The sequence below is a fragment of the Chaetodon trifascialis genome, chromosome 2 (assembly GCF_039877785.1).
Source record: "Chaetodon trifascialis isolate fChaTrf1 chromosome 2, fChaTrf1.hap1, whole genome shotgun sequence".
Taxonomy (NCBI): Eukaryota; Metazoa; Chordata; class Actinopteri; order Chaetodontiformes; family Chaetodontidae; genus Chaetodon; species Chaetodon trifascialis.
This window is the reverse complement of record NC_092057.1, coordinates 31,783,661-31,805,001: the sequence shown is the minus strand read 5'-3', so window position 1 is coordinate 31,805,001 and position 21,341 is coordinate 31,783,661. Positions and strand designations below refer to the sequence as shown.

General features: G+C 42.2%; 1 long non-coding RNA gene and 1 pseudogene across 1 annotated transcript in view; both read right to left on the bottom strand.

The window, feature by feature from the left end:
- LOC139347912 (uncharacterized) overlaps nucleotides 1-13,282 on the bottom strand; it is a 16,159-nt gene extending 2,877 nt beyond the window's left edge. The window contains exon 1 of the long non-coding RNA XR_011603357.1: nucleotides 12,579-13,282. This is a non-coding gene — a long non-coding RNA (uncharacterized lncRNA). The remainder of the gene's footprint in view (nucleotides 1-12,578) is intronic.
- On the bottom strand, nucleotides 10,286-11,162 carry LOC139340941 (uncharacterized; annotated as a pseudogene).
- Nucleotides 13,283-21,341: the final 8,059 nt, after the last annotated feature.

Here is a 21,341-nt window from a genome sequence, read left to right as displayed (position 1 = left end):
AGTAGGGTTTAGTGATTAATTGAAAATTTAGTGAAACAACAAAAAACATCTATCTTATCCATGCTCTTATCCATTCATTTGGTTCATAATATCCTAAATACTTGCTTTCATTCCTCACACCTCCACCTTGCCCAACTGTTTGTCCAAGTTCAATCAAAGCATACTGGCAATGTGGTTGAGTAGGATACTCTCTGCTCTGTATGTGAGTTAAGTGAGCTCAAACGTGCAGAATATGGAGAAGATGGCGCTTTCAGATACCAAGGTTTGGCATCTTTGATTCAGTGCAAAACGGTACTTGGTAGCAAATCTTGATACCTGAGAGTACAAGCTTCACTGTCCTCTGTATGTTTGAATCCAGCTCACAAACACAGAGCTGAGAGATGTCATCCCTGCTGTCTGCTTATGTCAAAGTATTTCAGGTAAATGGTGGGTGGCAACCATTAAAAGTGTGACTGAACTTTTCAAAAGTCTGTGTATATGAAATTTACTGCAATATCATGAAATATTATGCTGAGCAGAAAGGAGTTGCAAATGTAGACACACTTCCTTTGAAACAAACAGTGTTATCAATTCCCCATTTTCTGACTGACAGGCTGCAGGGAAACAAAACAGGGCTTGAGAGGGAAACAGGGAGAATTTTACAATTGACCTAACTTTCTGTTTACTTTGTTTTCTTAACAAGAGAGGATAAAGCGGACAAAAGAAATACCCGATGTATCATCGCTGAATTACCAGCACCGTAAAAAAAAAGAGCATACATATATATTTAGGTAAATACTTGAAATAAGGTCATATACATTCTTAAGTATATTCAGTAAACCCAGAAAAACATAGTGAATTTTAAAGTGCAAAAATAGAATATGCAGTTACAAAAAATGCATTTCCACGAGTAAGAACAAAAGCAGAATAACACTATTTTGTTTAGCCTGAAAAATGTGTAGCTCAAACTCAAATGTGTTGAGGTCTGTTGGAGACTGTATTGTCTGTCTGGTCTTTTCACTGGAAGAGTCTATTTTTCAAAGCAAGTGCTTTGTTGGAAAGTTTACCCTCATCCAGTTCCATGAATATCTTCTGGACTACCTCAAAAGTGTAGCAGAGGTCAGCAGGGTAGCTGAGGTTCAGGACGTACATCAGTCCAAACAGCATGGCAACAGCCAGTGCTGTGTTGTCCAGATCTTGTAGCACTTTGATGCCTTCAAGGACAACCACAATGTCGTCTGGTGCATCACTTGAAACATGCTCTTTAAGAACACAGATTCCAACAGTGGAGTTTTCAATAGTCTCATTGATGGCATGTTCATCCATGCCCTGTAAAAGACAAAAGGTAGGCAAGTTAGGCCTATTCACAAGAACTCACAGACAGTCTTGAATTTGTTATAATATTTTAACCAGCAACAAAGCAAAATTGTATTTAATTTACAATGGTATGAAACAAAAGATTTTAGTAATTTTTCAAAATTGTAATCAATATATTTTCTCTTTATCAATTAACCATTTCAGCCCTTGTGATCTAGTAGGAGACTATGAGAAGAGTGGAGGGCAAAAATAAGAACTTATTCATGCACATACCACATATTCCTGCAACAGGTTTTCAGGATCCTCACCCATGTAGATAGAGTCCCTTAATGATACACTCTCGCCCAGTATCTACATCGTCACACTGAAACAAAGTATATAATTGGAAGGATGAATAGAGGAAACTGTCAAAATTGAAACAAAAAGATGCACAAATAGTGAAAAAAGAAAGCCAAAGTACAAATTGTGTGCCCTTCTTTCCAATAAATTAAATGGCAACTAAAACATTCTACAATTTTCTACAATTCTACATACACTCCTCAGTTTCACCTCATCAGGGTACTAAAATCTTAGTTTCACAAAAACATAATTGTTAACATTTCTAGGTTTTTCATGTCTTGTATACTTACATCAACAATTTGTGCTGTGATTGTTTTGAGCTTTTCCCCTAGCTGTCCTCCTCTCTTTTTGAACAGTCTCGTCAGGTTTTTGGAGAAGAGGTCAAGCTGAGACAGGAACTTTGACTGAAGCGGGATGGTGGTGATTCTCTTGAATTCAGCATTGATCTGAAAAAAAAGTTTAATCAGTGAACTGCAGTGAATAATTCACCATCACATATATAGAAAATAAAGACAGATAATACACAACCACACATATAGGCAGTCTGCCAGTGTACGAAATACTTTTCTTTTTCAAAGGATGTTCAAGATTAGAAAAAAAAAAAAAGCAAGTGATAAGACTTACCTCACTGACATCAAACAGTGTAGGCCACCTTGCCATGAAATCCTCCACCACTGGTGCATCACGAACAACTTCATGTCTTCTTTGAGCAAATGTCTTTTCCATCTTGAGTTTCACAACCTCCCTGTTGTTCCTCTTCTTTACGTCCATGAGAAGAGCTTTCTGCATGGCCTCCATACTCTCTTCAGTTTCTCCTAATGGGTATGTTGGACAAAAATTCACCTCTGCTTTCTTTGCCTTTTTCACACCAAAGGCTGCATGCACCTTCCTGCAGGTTTGTTTTTTAAAGAGTTCACGGTCAGCCAAGTTTTCTCAGGTGTGTGCGGTAGTTTGACAGTTTATATTTTAAACTGGTTTTCCATCCACCATATACACTGGAGGATCCTTTCTCGGTTAAACATGGATGTGCCTTGATAAGACTCTGGGCTACTTGTTCCATCACCTTGTCACTGACATAGACTTTGTACTGCACAATTTCTTGGACTAAACCATCAAGTATGTCTGACTTTAACTTAGGATCAGGAATGAGTACAGTGCCGTTTTGAGAGTACGCTAAACTTGCCTGTTCAAGTTTTAATTCAGCGTTGTAGGAAAACTTGGGCACATGGAAGACAGCCGGCCAAGAGGACCGTCAGTCTGTAGACTCATTCGATGAAAGCACATCTGTATCCACGGATCCACTTGACAGGGAAGAAGAGTCATTTAAAGAGGAAGGACTGAATGCTTGGGGGTCTCTGACTGGACTGAGAGCAGAAGACCTCTCATCATACTGCTGCGGAGTGGCTGGCCTTGACATATCAACAACTTTCAGAGTGCCTATGTCTTCTACCCCCGAAACTGAGGTTAGATTAAGGAAGTCATTTCCAAATAAGAGTCCATAAATTGAAGTGTAAAATTGCCCTGAAGTCCACACTGTTTCTTCATTTCAACAATCAGGTCATCCACAGATGCAGGGGGTTCATAAGGGAGTGTCAACCTCTGAGTGCTGCCATCAGTCAAGATGATCTTAAGGATCATAGGAGTACCCATCTTCAAAACTGTTTAATCTGCACAAACAAAAGAAAGATTAGACGTCAGACATCCATACATTTTATATTTCAAATTCAGTGGTAAAGGCCTAGTGTAAGGCATATAAATTTAATGACTTGAGTCAAAGTTGATGTTGAAAATAAGACCTCCTGAAAATCAAGTTTAGAGTTAAATTAGGATCTCATGAATTGTTTATATTCTCCTCCTTGAACCGACACCTTATCGTGGTGGAGGAGTTTGAGCACCCGAATGATCCTAGAGGCTATGTTGTCTGGGGTTTAATGCCCCTGGTACGGTCTCCCAAGGCAAACAGGTTCTAGGTGACGGGTCAGACTAAGAGCTGACTAACTCGGGTCTGGGAGGAGTTCGGGGAGGCCATGAAGGAGGACTACCGGTCGGCCTCGAAGAAATTCTGGCAAACCATTCGGCGCCTCAGGAAGGGGAAGCAGCTTTCTGTCAACACTGTTTACAGTGGAGATGGGAAGCTGTTGACCTCGACTGGGGATATTGTCAGGCGGTGGAAGGAATACTTTGAGGATCTCCTCAATCCCACTGTCATGTCTTCCGTAGAGGAAGCAGAGACTGGGGACTTGGAGGTCGATTCATCCATCACCGGGGCTGAAGTCACTGAGGTAGTTCGCAAGCTCCTCGGTGGCAAAGCACCGGGGGTGGATGAGATCCGCCCTGAGTACCTCAAGTCTCTGGATGTTGTAGGTTTGTCTGTGTTGACACGCCTCTGCAACATCGCGTGGCAGACGGGGACAGTGCCTCTGGACTGGCAGACTGGGGTGGTGATCCCTCTTTTTAAAAAGGGGGACCGGAGGGTGTGTTCCAACTATCGGGGGATCACACTCCTCAGCCTCCCTGGGAAAGTCTATTCCAGGGTACTGGAGAGGAGAATCCGGCCGCTAGTCGAACCTCGGATTCAGGAGGAACAATGCGGTTTTCGTCCTGGCCGTGGAACACTGGACCAGCTCTATACCCTCCACAGGGTGCTTGAGGGTTCATGGGAGTTTGCCCAAACAGTCTACATGTGCTTCGTGGACTTGGAGAAGGCATTCGACTGTGTCCCTCGCGTCATTCTGTGGGAGGTGCTCCGGGAGTATGGGGTTGGAGGCCCTCTATTGAGGACTGTACAGTCCCTGTACAACCGGAGCAGGAGCTTGGTCCGCATTGCCGGCAGTACGTCGGACCTGTTCCCGGTGCATGTTGGACTCCGGCAGGGCTGCCCTTTGTCACCGGTTCTGTTCATCATTTTTATGGACAGAATTTCTAGGTGCAGCCAGGGGCCGGAGGGGGTTCGGTTCCGGAGCCGCCAGATTTCGTCTCTGCTTTTCGCAGATGATGTTGTCTTGTTGGCTCCCTCGAGCCAGGACCGAGTGTGAAGCAGCTGGGATGAGAGTCAGCACCTCCAAGTCCGAGGCCATGGTTCTCAACTGGAAAAAGGTGGCTTGCTCCCTTCAGGTTGGGGGAGAGTTCCTGCCTCAAGTGGAGGAATTTAAGTATCTTGGGATCCTGTTCACGAGTGAGGGAAGGATGGAGCGTGAGATTGACAGGCGGATCGGTGCAGCGGCTGCAGTAATGCGGTCGCTGTACCGGTCTGTCGTGGTGAAGAAGGAGCTGAGCCGAAAGGCGAAGCTCTCGATTTACCGGTCAATCTACGTTCCTACCCTCACCTATGGTCATGAACTTTGGGTCATGACCGAAAGGACGAGGTCCCGGATACAAGCAGCTGAAATGAGTTTCCTCCGCAGGGTGGCGGGGCACTCCCTTGGAGATAGGGTGAGGAGCTCTGTCACCCGGGAGGAGCTCAGAGTAGAGTCGCTGCTCCTCCACATCGAGAGGAGTCAGCTGAGGTAGCTCGGGCATCTTTATCGGATGCCCCCTGGACGCCTCCCTAGGGAGGTGTTCCAGGCATGTCCCACCGGGAGGAGACCCCGGGGAAGACCCAGGACACGCTGGGGTGACTATGTCACTCGGCTGGCCTGGGAACGCCTCGGGATCCCCCCAGAAGAGCTGGGGGAAGTGTCTGGGGAGAGGGAAGTCTGGGCGTCCCTGCTCAGACTGCTCCCCCCGCGACCGGGCCCCGGATAAGCGGGAGAAAATGGATGGATGGATGGATGGATGGATAGATGTTTATATTGAATTAAAAACCTTATGAATTTAAATAAGACTTCTTAATGAACTGATTCTAGTTTATGTTGAAATCAAGACTTCATGAATTGAATTAAGAGTTTTTAATGAATTGACTCAAGTTAATGTTAAATTTAAGACCTCATGAACTAAAATTTTTGGTTATTTTAATGACTTGAATCGAGTTGATAATGAAATTAAGACCTCAAGAAATTCAACTTAAAGAGTTTTTAATAAAATGTTGGTCCCCATAATTCAAGTAATTTTTACCTGCTCTATATATGTCTTGAGATGACCCTGGTTAAGATCTGACATTATAAATTAAACTGAACTGAAACTGAACTGATTTGAGCTGGGTTAGGTGAAATTCTAGACCTTGTAAATTTAATTTTAAGACTTTTTAATGACTTTAAAAGCCAAATAAATTCTGAATTTATAATTTAAACTTTCAAGACTTTAAAGGAACTTCTGATGGAATTTAATAATGAATTAGAATATGTTAGGACAAGTATTGCATTATAAATACCATTACACAAATATAAATATATGGAGTTAAAAACTAAATAAAGCAGACAGCAGTAAATATCCATAATTTTCCATATGTTAACATACCTTTTATTACAATATGCCTTTTCAACGTCACCATACGGACCAATCCAATCTTGTAGTCAGCTAGTGGATAGGTATCAAGGAGTTCACTGAGTGCCACGAGACTGAATGCTGTTGTGGGAGCTGGGCTGAGTTCAAAGGCTCTATAATGCTCACTGTACCACAGTTCTTTGACGATGAAGAATACGCCGTACAATGCAGATTTGGTCAACTTCACTAAATTCCAGCAGTCCACCTACTGCTCTATAGGCCAGTATCATTCCTTTCTTATAGGTTATGCCCTTGGTTGTCACACACTCTGCCAGGTGAAACTGAGTTGTGTCAGAATACTTCTGCCTGGCTGATGGCTTGTGCCATCTCTTCTTTGAATAAGTCTACTGGTTGAGTGGATACAGCTGAAACAGACTTGCTTAGAGACAGGGAACTCAAATGATAAGCGATCATCATCTGATGATTAGAGGTTAATGTGAGGGGCACATTCTTGAAGCAGCTTTTATGTCTGATAACCTGCTTAAAAAAGCTATGCTTAGCCTCAAAACGCATTGTCCACTGTCCGACAAGTGGACCAAACAGCCTTATCATTTGGGGGTAGTGCTCCAGATAATGGTGTTTTGGTAACAGTTTGACGTCAGGGAACAACTCTTTGAATCTATGTCTATGCTCAATGATTTTGCTTTCTAAGAAAGCCAGCGAGTCATCACTAAGGACAGGGGCTACAACAAGCTCTGTGATGTCCTTTAGATCCATAAGGAGAAGCCATGCAGGCTCATCTTCAGGTACATGTGATCCAATCAAAAAAGGCAAGAATCGGAGTAAGCTCCAGTTTTCATGAGCGTTTCCCCCCACCGTTCTTCTACTTTGTGGCACAATGTGAGGTTTGTTTGTCCTGTCAACCCACTTATAGGGAAACTTCAGAATGGCATTATTCAGGTCATCTAAGGTGAAGAGCTTTTTGGATATAAATTCTTTCAAGCAATGAGCTAACTCTACTGGGATTATACCCTCAAAAATATCATGAGCGAGATCAGGTGGATAGCCAAAGATGACATGAAAATGGGACAAATTTTTAGTGAAGATACAGTCATTTTTCACCCCACAACAAGCTGTACCTGTATCCTGAGCTTTTTTTTACATGAATCTCATGAAGCTCCTTGGCTCTCAAACTGAAAGCACCTGATGCAACAGAATGTTCCTGAATATCACTGCTCTTTCCTGTGCAAAATCTGCAATAGTACTCTACTGAAAAACTCTCCAGAAATCCTGCAACGCTATGTGCTCCCAGGTTGTCCACCACAACGCTAAATACAGTGCCTTCAACTGATTCACCTAACAGTGGGACATAAACACCTTGCTCCTCCAGTATTTCTAGGTCTTGGAGAAGAGGTTCAAAGACTTGATCATAACCATAGGTTTTAACATCATCGCTTTTGCACAAAATTGACAAGTAAATAGATGCTAGCGAGGAATGAGATCCTGGAGGCAAGTTAGCCAATACCCAATAAACAGCACAAAGCTTATGTTTTTTGCGTGAGGTGCCAAGGGGATTACGTTAAGTCATCCACATAAAGATTTAAGAATATACTTGGCTTTTTTCCAGAGAGTAAACCATTTTCCTTAAACAAGGAACCATCTCTTGAGGACTTGTAATGATATGACACTCCAGAATGTGTGTCCCCTTGACTTTGATGGCCCTCGACAACTCGATCAAATATTTCCCTTCTACTTAAGAGCTGTTGTAAGGACTTCAGTATTGGGACATACTGAAAACTGTGTTTGTTTTTAGCATAAAGAATGTATTCAACTGGCTCTACAACACCAAAGTTCTCCTTGTAATACTGCTTGCGCAGATTCAATTCAATTCAATTCAATTCAATTCAATTCAATTCAATTCAATTCAATTTTATTTGTATAGCGCCAAATCACAACAGAAGTTGTCTCAGGACACTTTCCATGTACAGACCAAGCTCTTTTATCTACAAAGAAACCAACAATTCTCCCATGAGCAAGCACTTGGCGACAGTGGCGAGGAAAAACTTCCTTTTAACAGGCAGAAACCTCGAGCAGAACCAGACTCTGGGTGGGCGGCCATCTGCCTCGACCGGTTGGGTGAGAGAGGAAGAGCAAGAGAGGGAGAGTGAGACAGCCAGACAGACAGACAGACAGACAGACAGAAATGCAGTCAGAGAGAGAGAGAGAGAGAGACAGACAGACAGACAGACAGACAGACAGACAGACAGACAGACATGCAATCACAGTAACAGTGACAGTGGGTGTAATAATAGCAGTAGCAGTTGCAGTGGATGTCAGGCAGGGCCAAGGCAGGAGACGCAGCTGCAATCCACAATCCAGATTCAGCCACTGTCCATGGGAACCTGCAAGACCACAAAGCACAGAGACTCTGGGGAAGGAGCTAAGTTAGTAACACACCGTGGTAGGACATGAAAGCGTGCGGATGGAGAGGGACAGAAGGACAGAGGAGCTCGGTGTATCTTTGGATGTCCCCCAACAGTCTAATCCTATAGCAGCATAACTAGGGGCTGGTCCAGGACAAGCCTGAGCCAGCCCTAACTATAAGCTTTATCAAAAAGGAAAATTTTAAGCCTACTCTTAAATAGAGGTAATACTTCTTTAAACAGCTTAGTCGGGATAGGATCTAAAATACAGGTAGATGATTTTGATGATGAAATTATTGAAATTAGTTGGTGAAGGTCAACAGGAGTAAAACAGTCTAAAACTGCGACAGACGGAGTAACAGTTTCTACGGTTTCTGTGTTTGAAGACAAAACAGTACCTGTTGACGGCAGGAGCCGATGAATTCTGTCTCTAATAATTAGAATTTTATCATTAAAGAAGCTCATGAAGTCATTACTGTTCAGAGCTAAAGGAATACATGGTTCAATAGAATTTTGGCTCTCTGTCAGCCTGGCTACAGTGCTGAAGAGAAACCTGGGATTGTTCTTATTTTCCTCTATTAGTGCAGAGTAATAGGCTGCCCTGGCACTGCGGAGGGCTTTCCTGTATATTTTAAGACTGTCTTGCCAGGCGGACCAAAATTCTTCCAAATTGGTAGAACGCCATTTCCTTTCTATTTTCCGTGAAGTTTGCTTTAATTTGCGGGTTTGAGGAGTATACCATGGAGCTAACCTCCTCTGTTTAATTTTCTTCTTTTTTAGGGGAGCAACAGAGTCAAGTGTCATACGCAACGATCCTGTAGCACTATCAACCAGGTAGTCAATCTGGGAGGGACTAAGGTTAGCATAAGACTCCTCTGTTGTATTGAGACATGGCATTGAATTAAATGCTGATGGGATCATATCCTTAAATTTAGCTACAGCACTATCAGACAGGAGTCTGGTATAAGAATTTTTGCCTACTGGCTGGTAGTCTGGTAATATGAATTCGAAAGTTATTAAATGATGGTCTGATAAAAGAGGATTCTGTGAGGAGACTATTAAGTCTTCGATTTCAATGCCATATGTCAGAACAAGGTCGAGGGTGTGGTTAAAACAGTGAGTCGGTTCATGTACATTCTGGCGGAAGCCAACTGAGTCTAATACTGAGATAAACGCAGTACTAAGGCTGTCATTATCAACGTCGACATGTACATTAAAGTCACCTACAATAATAACTTTATCTGCTTCAAGGACTAAACTTGATAGAAACTCCGAGAACTCAGCTATAAATTGGGAGTAAGGACCAGGAGAGTGGTATACTACACCAAATAAAAGTGGTTGCACTGTTTTCCATTTCTCATGAGAAAGAGTGAGAACAAGGCTTTCAAATGAGTTATAGTCGAGTTTAGGTTTAGGGTTGATCAAAAGGCTTGAGTCAAAAATGGCTGCAACTCCACCTCCTCTGCCGCTGCCTCGAGGAATGTGGGTATTAATATGGCTCAGAGGAGTAGCTTCATTTAGGCTCACATACTCTTCAGGACACAGCCAGGTTTCATTCAGACAAAATAAATCAACATTATGGTCTGATATTAACTCATTTACTAGAACAGCTTTAGAGGACAGAGATCTGATGTTAAGGAGTCCACATTTAATTCTCTTATCTTGTTGTACTATTGCAGAGGTTGTTCTAATTTTAATTAGATTTTTATGTTTAACTCCTCTTCTCTGTACTTTTGGTTTACTTAGTTTACGTGGTCGGGGGCAGACACAGTCTCTATGGAGTGTTGGGTGGGTAACTGCTCTAATGGAGGCACAGAGAAGTGTGTAGGACTGCAGCTCTGCCTCCTGGTCTCAACTCTGAGTTGTCAGGGGTTAGGTTCATAAATAAAATCGGTCAGATTTCTAGAGATGAGAGCTGCTCCCTCCAAAGTGGGATGGATGCCGTCTCTCCTAATCAGACCAGGTCTTCCCCAGAAAGTCTGCCAATTATCAATGAAGCCCACACCGTTTGCTGGACACCACCTTGACAGCCAGCGACTGAACGATGACATGCGGCTAAACATGTCATCACTGGTCAGATTTGGCAGGGGTCCAGAGAAAACTACGGAGTCCGACATCGTTTTAGCATATGTACACACCGATTCCACATTAATTTTAGTGACCTCCGATTGGCGTAACCGGGTGTCATTACCGCCGACGTGAATAACAATCTTACGGTATTTACACTTATCCTTAGCCAGAAGTTTCAAATTTGATTCGACGTCGCCCGCTCTGGCCCCCGGCAGGCATTTGACTGTGGTCGCTGGTGTCGCTAACATTTCTCAAAATGGAGCTGCCAATAATCAGAGTTGGTTTCTCAGCGGGTGTGTCGCCGAATGGGGAGAACCTGTTAGAAACATGAAGCGGTTGGTGGTGACCTGTGGGCTTCAGCTTGGGACTATGCTTCCTTCGAACAGTCACCCAGCCTCCCTGGTTTCCCGGCTGCTCGGGAGCTGTCGAGGGACGGCTAGCCGGAGCTGCACTTGGTCGGTCCGCACCGGCTACGGGGGCCTGGCTAACTATAGCTAATGGTTTTGTTTCCATAGTGCGGAGCCGAGCTTCCAATTCACTAAGCCTCGCCTCCAACTCACCAAATAAACTACATTTATTACACGTACCAGTATCACTAAAGGAGGCAGAGGAGTAGCTAAACATGTGACACACCAAGCAGGAGAGAGCTGGAGAGGGACAGAGAGAAGCCATCGCTAGCTGCTAGGCTAAGCTGGTATAGCTAGCAGAGCAGACAAGCGCGTAGACAAATAAAATTGACGGTCACTAAATAAACAGACTTATGGGTGCTTCAGCAGAACTAATGTTACTCTAGAGCGCGGATAAAAGGCTGCAGTAACAAAACACAGAGCAAATTACACTCAGAGGAACAAGAGCGACAAACGCACACTACTCGTAAGGCAGCAACCAGAAACAGGAAGTGAGACGATACGCTTACCTCAGCACGTCAGCACCAGATATGTGGTACTGAGAGGGCCACCTTTTTGTATAGACCTTTGCACAGGATTACCCAAGCAAATTGCATGAACAGTTTCATTAATTAGAAGTTCATCTACAGGGAAGTTTTTCCGAGTAAAGATAATGTAACAGGTGTAGAGTAAATTAAATGATGGAGTTCTGCTAAAAACTCATAAATAGCTGTGCTAGGCACATGGACCAAGTGCTCCAACTTCAGCAAAGAAGCCGCAAAACTTTGCTCTATGATCTTCTGTAAGTCTTCTGTATGAGACTGACTATTTGAAGGAATGTCAGTGTCTGACTGCTCAACACTAACCTGACAAATTTCCTCTGGTTCATCAAAAGATGGTATCCTTGTTAAAACTACTCCAGGTTTAAAATCAGCTAATGTGTGACGGCAGTGTTTTCGGTTTTTGTGGGATTTAAAAGTACAATAAATGTTTGTTTTAAAGTCACAGCCTAAAAACATACATATGTCTCATTTCTCTTCAAATGTGCATTTATGTGCGCAAAATAATCCCTTTCTGATGCTAAATCACTACAAGCACAAAGGTGGCAACTAAATATTGCTTTCTCTTTACATGCAACTCCTGTAGAGTGGATTTTGCTTTGATGGACAATTAGTGCATTCCATGTCTTAAAGGTGCATGGACAGTGCTGGTATGTACATGGAAAGTGCGCACTACGTCCAAAATGTGGATGCTTTAATTTGTAATGATGCAAAAGCTTAGACCTACTTAACACAGTTTCTGTGCACCCCTTACAACTCCACATTTCACACCACCTAACCTTTAACACAGATTAGGAATGCCATTAGTCTCATGATTGAATCTCCAATTTGCAAAATCGATATTAACAAAATATCAGCTGCAAAATCATCAAATCAAATCAATCAAGTCAAAACCCCTGACATAAAAATGCTTTAATTTCAACTTGACAGGTCTTACGTGCACGTACACACACGATAATTGCGTGTACCAACTCATTCTCTTACCCTAATCACTCTCTAACATGCATAATGGCCGCAGGCCGCTGAAGCAGCGGTAAAAACATCAGAAAACCCTACAAGAGGCTGACTAAAACAGCTGCTACATCACCATGGAGGGTCAGAGGGAACATTCAAATGAATCAATGAGTCTCTCCAGTAATTACAATTATTGCTATTGTCAGAGCTTTAGCCAAAAAGGGCAGCACAGGCTCGTCAGTCTGATATTTAGTCAGGAATGGGTTGAAGCTTCTTGCAACTGAAAAGAAGAAGTGGAGTTTCGGTACCATAAAATCATCACCATGTGCTGCAAAAATTGCGTCGTATGAGGAGGTGTTGGGGCTTGGCACCTTTTTCTACTCAACAGCATCAATGTATGTTGAGAGCATGGGCCTAATGTCGACAGCCCTCTCAACCACAGAGACATTTTCCACCCACCGGTGGCCGCAGAAAGATCGGGGAAAGGTAGAGGATCCTGTGATGCTGGTGTAATCTTCTCTATGTACAGGAACATTGTGCAAAATGTAGTGCATGGCCCGCAGGAGCTTGTCTACCTGCCATGTTGTGAATCCTGCCTTCATGGCATTGTGGAGGGTATGGAAACCACAGCTGCCAACACGGACGAGTTGTGCATCCCCATGAAGCTCTGAATTCTCATTCTGAAGGAGTTCCAGCATTTTCAGGTTGACGTTTAGGCCATCCATACTGACTGACATTAAGTGTCTCACACTGAGTTGTGCAACACATTCCTGTGAATTGTCGCAAAAAATAAAATTTATTAAAAATAAATATTTGTCCAGAGTTTTTGGTTATTCATAGAACTCTGCTAGATTGTAGCCATGTCCCAGTAAGTATCTGTATCAATTTTGTCCTATTCTGTGGTATTCATCTTTCAGAAATATTTACCAAATCCTTCATCTGTAAATGTTAACATACAACAACCCCTTCACTCTCTCTCTCTCACTCACACACACGCACGCACGCACGCACGCACGCACGCACGCACGCACGCACGCACGCACGCACGCACGCACACACACACACACACACACACACACACACACACACACACACACACTGCCAACCACATCGAGGGCAAAGGCCAGGTCTCTGAGTAACACATAGTCATTACCCACACTCATGCTTGTGGACAGTGGCCTGTAGCTTAACTATGACATTATGAACATATTCAAATAGGCCTAAGAAAGAAAAACAATAAGAAATTAACTTACTTTGATGTGTTCCGAAGTATGAAGACGTCACACGGTCATCTTTCCACACACGAACGTGAATATCCAATTGCTTTTTTTTTCTGACTTGTTCAGAGACTCACTGAACATCAGTACAAATGCCCCTGCATCGTGAACACTATTTACAAGCAACTTCTTAAAATGTGGCACAATGCAGAATTGAATGATGTATGTAGTCTTATCCTTGCTGTATGCAAAACTTTTGGCTATGTCGGAGTCTGTAAACATGTTTTGGAATAGCTCCCCGATACCGTCATTGACGAGTGATGCTTGGCTGTGGTGTTCAGGCACCGGAGAATCTCAGCTCTGAGCACTGACGTTGGTGACAGCAAGGTCTGCTGCCTGTCTGCTGCAGCTGTCGTGGTGCTGGTGATGCTAGTTTGCCGCTGAGGTGTGTCGGCAATACTTGTGCTCGTAGCTGAGCTTGTGTTTGCAGTTGCACTGCTCTGTGTAGCACCAAAAAAAGGAATAGGGAGCTGCTTCCCCTGCGCGAGAGCCCGCTGCTGGTGAATGGTGGATGCTCAGTGTGATTTGATTGCCGTAACACCATTCCAGGTCACATTTATGTTTTTTCTGCACAATTTACAAAAAGCCTCCCGATCATTCCCCATGACCGGCTTAAGCCAGTCTTCAAATGCTGGGTCAAAGTTGTGAAAACTTACATTTTCCCATTGTGAGGCGGAAAGTGGCTTCTAATACCAACATGCGCATGACACCATGCATGCGCACAACAGCGGAACCAATCGAGGTTATCTAATCCGTGTATCATTCGTTCATCCGTTTTTCAAAATAAAACCAAAACCAGAAAAACGAAATGACTCGTTTTTCAATATTTGTTTCCAGACCCAAAACGAAAAAACGAATAACGAATCGTTTTTCCGATTTCCGATTCTGTGCACTATTGGAAAATGGATAAAACGGATAACGGGCGATTCTCCAATTTGGAGAGTTTAATTTGACGCAAGCCGTGTGACCCGGAAGTGAACTTTGGCCTTGGAGACAAGAGAGAAGAACAGCGGCAACCAGAATGAACACGTTTGTGCTGTTTAGGGCGGGGAAACTAATTACATTTCACTGATATATCACTGTGACTATTCATTCCATCCAAAAACTGTCTTTGACTCAGTTTTCAAACTCATCCAAACCTCTAAACATTTTCTCATTCAAATAAGACCATACAGCAGAGATGAGTTTGACTCCAACTGGAGCAGATATATTACTAACAAGGAAAAATATACATAAACAACGTAGAAAATCAATCAACAGAAACACCACAACAAATATTTACCGCAACTATTTACAGTGTATCCCCATGAGGAGCAGAAAGGGGGTTTAAACTACCCACCAACATATTGTGGATCACTGCTTTGATCGTCACACTAACGTTTGGTATTGTGTTGTTAGTACATGTTAGCACTGCTTTGATTCAGACATTCACGGAACCTCCTCTGCTGTAAATTTCTCCTGTTTTCTTCTTGCCATTGTTGATAAAAACTCCATGATCAGCCTCTGTGTTGCCTGCCGGCTGCGTCCTGCGCGTATGTGCGTAAACTCACTGGACAGTCCGCAGGGGGATATCTCGGCAACCCATTAGTCAATTTTGATGATCGACACCTCCATCAACCAGTCAGAGTCATGAGATTCGGTTGCTACCACCAGTTACCTTAGAAACACCAATGACGATCCAGAAGGACGTGCAGCCAAAGAAAGTGTAATGTCGTAAGATGCACCACTTCGCTCTAAAAAGCCCCTAAGACATTATGAAAACAACCAGGACCTTTGTGATTCACTTCAAACTACTGAAGAGCCACAGGAGTAGACATTAGCAGTGTTTTTTCAAGCTGGAATATAACTTTAGGCCACAAAACAGGAAGGGTTTTATGATTCTGTGAAGGGTTTTTTTGCGACTGTTTGGCTTCTAACTCTCCGAGTTTTTGTCGTTTTTGTCGATGAGACACACATCGTTGTAATCAGGAGGATCTCTGTTTTCATACAACACCTTGTCTGTCTGGTTTGCTTGAAGTGGTGAGATTAGTTGAAGCATTAAATTGGACATGCGCTATTTTCGTGTTTTTGTTAAATGCCCATATTACAGCTTGGGGTTTAAATTGTGTTTCTCCCCCGTCATTTTGGTATGCAATATGTTGGGATTGGTGCTTCCTAGCGATGCCCATAGATCATCTGTAGCGCACGTATCTGACACTGCCCCTTGTAAAGGGGGCTCTCGTGATGAACAGGCTAGGAAGCACCAAGCTGGTGCTGATTGCAGAATCTTCTGACTGACATTTCTGAACATCTAAGAACACCCATCTGCTGAAGCGCTCTGGTCGGCGTGCGTTTTTCCCTCCTCAAAAAGTTGAAAAACTATGTCAGCATTATCGTCCAGTCCAGCCATTTCATTCTTGTTCTTCAACCTTGTGATTTGTTTTATGACTTCATCTTCACTTCCGGGTCACACGGCTTGCATCGAATCTAACTCTCCAAATTAGAGAATCGCCCGTTATCCATTTTATCCATTTTCCAATAGTGCACAAAATCGGAAATCGGGAAACAAATATTGAAAAAATGAGTCGTTATTTCATTTTTCTGGTTTTGGTTTTATTTTGAAAAACGGATGAACAAATGATACACAGATTTTTTGAATCTATCTATCTATCTATCTATCTATCTATCTATCTATCTATCTATCTATCTATCTATCTATCTATCTATCTATTTTAAAGTCTTTTTTTTAGTTAAACGAACTTAAAACAAAAAATAAGCATCAATGGAAAAGTCACAATATATTGAAGGGGTGACTTAATTTGAGCTCATTTCATTTACTACCTTTTACTACCCCGGGGATACCCTGGTCGGAGTGGCCATCGGGGCAATTCCCGGTCTGACCCCGTGTAACATTCAGAGCGGCTGTCACAGTTCTAGCAATGGCCCTGGTGATAAACATCTACAATATTTTCCTAGACGACAAGTAGAAATTAACGTAGAATGGAGCAAAGCCTTCTGGGAATTGGAAATGCATTTATGCAGTGAACCGATTGCAGGTCAAGTATATTTACAGAAAGGGGGTGAATGAGCGGCCCCTCGTCTAATGCCATTGTAACAGGGTTATTATAGATTATTGAAGTTCACCAAAATTCATTAATATGTTCACTCACTGTTCCTTTAATTTTCTATTAAGTTATTTTGTTATTTTATTCGTTAAAGAAATAGATACACACAGTAGATACACATATGCTGTATCTGTATATATGCAAGGCTCTCCTTATTTGTTTGAAAACAGCGCCCTCATGTGGTGGTGGTGGTAATTATAGAGATCCAAGATTGTCAGCTTGCCCCTTTCTTTGCTGATGATCTCAAAGACGGTTTCTAAAAAAATAGCTCCGTGATTTGTTTCAAATACTAAGCTATAAAAGTAACGTCACATTATTCAGAAGGCATATGAAGTGACACAAGTGGCCTTACCAGGTCTTGTGACTGTTGAAGGATTGTCATTTTGTGTTTAATTCGTTCTGTTGAGTGAAGTTTGTTTGCTAAGTGTTAGCAGCTAGCCGTCTAATGCCTCATGCACTGTGTTTACGGATGAACTGCGTAGCTAATTTAAGTACGGCGTCTGCTTCATTGTGTTAACTGTATTCTTATCGCAATGTGTAGGGGCTGGAGCTGTACTGTATGTTTGCCACCACCACCAACCACATTTCTGTGTTTGTTTGGCAGGTATGGTTATACTTTTTTTGTTCAAAGGAATTTTGTAATTTGATAATTGTTTTGGACGCTGTAGAGCCTTTGCATAGAAAAGTAAAATATTTTGCATATAAAAAAACTGAAAACAGGTTCATAGCGGGTTAGGTGATAAAATGAGATGTTACATGGAAAGGAAGACTGCACATTTGTATTAGTGGACTTTTATTTTGCAATGCAAATGTATTTTTATTGTTTCAACAAGATTATACGATCACACTGTAAAGGAGTTGTAAGCCCTTTCTTTGCTTATGATCTCAACGACGGTGCTGTATGTTTGCCACCGACCAACCACATTTCTGTGTTTGTTTGGCAGCTGTGTGTGTGGAGAAGTAAATGCTGTGAACCTGCCCAAAAAGTCGCCACGTGATTCCTTCAGTCCATCAACGTCGATCAAAAAAGTGGGGTTACACCATGACCATACATACATGATAATGACATACATCAGACAGAGGGAAAGCCATGCGAGCAACTTCAAGGTCGAGACAAAGTAGCAGCTTTCTAGCAGGGTTTTGACAGTCTATTAGGATTTGCATGGTTTGCTGTTTTACACATGATGGAAGGCAGAAAGAGAAAGGAGAAAGGAGGGGCCAAAAAATAGTGTTGTTTTTGGCGGTATGTTTTAATTTTAGTCTTAGTCTAGTCTTTGTGTCAAGCTGTCATTTTAGTTTTATTAGTTTTAGTCACGTTCATACTGTTTTTAGTCTAGTCGAGTTTCAGTCGACTAAAAGTCTGAGCATTTTAGTCTTATTTTAGTCAGAATTATCCATGACTATTTTTGCCTAGTTTTAGTCGACAAAAACCGATGACATTTTAGTCTAGTTTTAGTCAATGAAAATTACATTTTAGCCCCTTTAATAATGAAATTCGATTTAACCCCGTCAATATAGTATAAGTACATAGTAGTATAGACAAACCCAGGGGCGATTCTAGGGTCAGAGCTTTAGGGGTGCTGAGCACCCAATTAGTATCGTTGTACAATAATATGTTACACAAAATAAATGTAATAAAGACTACTTAAGTTAGTATAGGAGTATGAGTAGTTCACGTTTTGCTTGCCACTATTCACTGTATGTCAATTTATTGTTGTTCTATTCTCACCTGGTTCTCCCTGTGTGCTCTCCCTTTCTCCTTCTCCTTCTCCTTCTTTCGCCCTTTCTCCTGGCACTGACAATCATACACAATTATATTGTGGGCAGGACAGTTGAGGTCTTAATTACAGTATTACTTAATTACAGTCATTTGAGTATTTGTAATTAATTACTTCCACAGCTAGTCATGTCACAAAACTGTTATGGAGACCATTTTCAGATTCTAAGGTTATAACCAAAAGGGACACAGAGGCGTGCCATTTAAAATATCTTTATTATTATTATTATCATTATTATTAGGCTTACAAACACTTTTTTTTAAAATCACAAATCCTTCCACAAGAGAAGCTGTATATTCTCCATTGTGGGTTTGAAATAAGAAATAATAATAAATAAAAGCAGGGGACTATAAGAAACATGTTTGTTAGGCCTATTTGTTTAAGTCATTATGGACTGTCCCTAGTCCCTTACCTGGATCTGTCTTTTTTCTTTTAAAGAAATATCTTATGTCCATTGGTCACTGGTAGGCACACACACACACACACACACATACATACACTGAGAGAGAGAGAGACAAATGCAAGGCATTATCTTTCACACATCTCATACCATGCCCATCACATACCATCACATACCAGTGTGTTATAAATAGCCGTGTGTATATGTGTGTGTGTGTGTGTTGTGATTATTATTGTTGTAAGGCCTGTTCAGGTTAAACCCTTGATTTAAATTAAAAATGAATAAATACAGCAAAAGCATGTATTAACATGTATTAACTTTATTTTACTGTCTAGTTTGATAGTCAGACTCACACAACTGAGAAGAAGATAAATCTAGGAATAAATAAAAACTGCCTGTGTGCAGCAGCCACACTTAATGTTTTCACACAGACTGGTGGTATACAGTGATATGTCATTTCGTTTTTCAGCTCGTACACACGTTTGTTTTCACTCTGGTCCAAACGCCGTAGCACTGGCAAAGCTTCGTGTCTCCATGACGACTGACCGGAAGTTCAGTTATTTTCTCTCTTTTTGTTTCGGATTGCTGCAGTTCGACTGTAGCCGTGCTAACAGCACCAACAGAGCTAATGCAGCTAACGGTGCTAACTGAGCTAATGCTAACTGGTAAACAGTGCCTGAACTCTAGTAACGTTACTTGCCGATTCAGATCAGATCGGAATCTGAACAACTCTAAAAGCAAACAAGAGTGAGACAGCTTTTGAACAACTTACTTCATTCACAACAACAACTAAGCGGATTCTCAGAGTGTCTGTATCGTGCTGGACGACGGGCTGTGGTCCTGCAGAGCGGTAACTGCAGGTAACTTTGAAGAGAAGCAACATTAGTGAAAAGAGGATGATACCATTAGGCGGGGGTGTTTTCATTTTCATTCTTAAAATATAGATTTAAATCACAAACTGTGGATTGAGTTTTGGACATTATCTAAGTCTGTCAAATGTGAACAAAATTTTTAGAATAACAACATTTCTTACTCCAGGTTTTTGGGGTGCTCAATTTCAATTTAGGGGTGCTGAAGCACTGTGTCGGTTGTCTACGTTAACCTACCGCAGCTGCATCTTCTAAATAATGCCGCGAGTGGGAACTAATGCCGTGACGTCCTGATGCAGCTGCTGAAGTGAGACACAGGAAACAGAAATACTGCAAAATAATAATAACAACGCGACTAAACGAGACGAAATAACGTTACAACATTTCGTTTCGTCTCGTTTTAGTCAATGAAAATGGAGTGACATTTTAGCAGAGTTTTTATTTTGTAAGCCAAATTTAAACTCGTTTTTATTCACCAATAATAGTGCATTATTTATTTAACTAGACAAATTCCCCTCGGCGGGAAATTTGGAGAGTGATACAGTGTGCAAACGCCGGCTGGTGTGGCAAACGCCGGGCCGTGTTGCCACACGTGTCCAGTACTAAAAACACATCAGGAAGCTGACATTAGCATGTCAGAAAACACATTGAGAAGGTCTCAAACACTATTAGAATGCCTTTACCAATCATTTTAACCTATGTTAGCATTAGCATGCTAACATTAGCATGTCAAATAACACATTAAAAACCTCTGAACCACCATTAGAATGCCTTCAACAATCATTTTAGCCTAAGTTAGCATATTACCATTAGCATGCTAACATTAGCATGTTAGCACAACAACCCGACATCACTAGTCAAACCTCCACACACCAACAAGTTCATAGGACCTCATGTTAGCATTAGCATGTTAGCATTGTGGCTAATGCTAACAGGCCAACATCACTCATTACCTCACTAACATATACAACTCACCAGTAGTGGGCTTGGCTGTGGCTGGTTAGCATGACACTACAGAGCTTAATGAAGAGCTGCTCATTTGACTGAGCTGCACAGCTGCAGCTGAAGCTACATATGTGTGTGTATGTGGGAGAGTAGTGCTCACAGAAGTACTGAGGCTCAGAGGTTGCCATGTTAACTTGAAGTGGCCTGATCCATGATGTCATCCACTTAGACGCAGGTGCACACACACAGACACCTGCTATTAGGGCAGCAGACGCTTAAGGATCTGCCTCCACTCTGAAACGAACATTCCATGCAATACACACCCATTATAATCTCCAGCGGTCGCCATGGTGACGAGCCCTTTCGGCTCTGTGAGAGTCTGAGAAACGTCTGAATTTGGCCTCTGCGCACCCTCCGAACAAACGCTTCTCACGCCGACACCGAAAGTCCTATTGCCGAAATCTCTTCACCGTGAGAGCCATAAGGCTTTGCTGTACAAGCTGATCACTTTCCGCTGGCATCAAAAATGCCGATTTTAGAGCGAGTTAAAAAACGGTTGGTTTCTGTCTCTCCTGTTT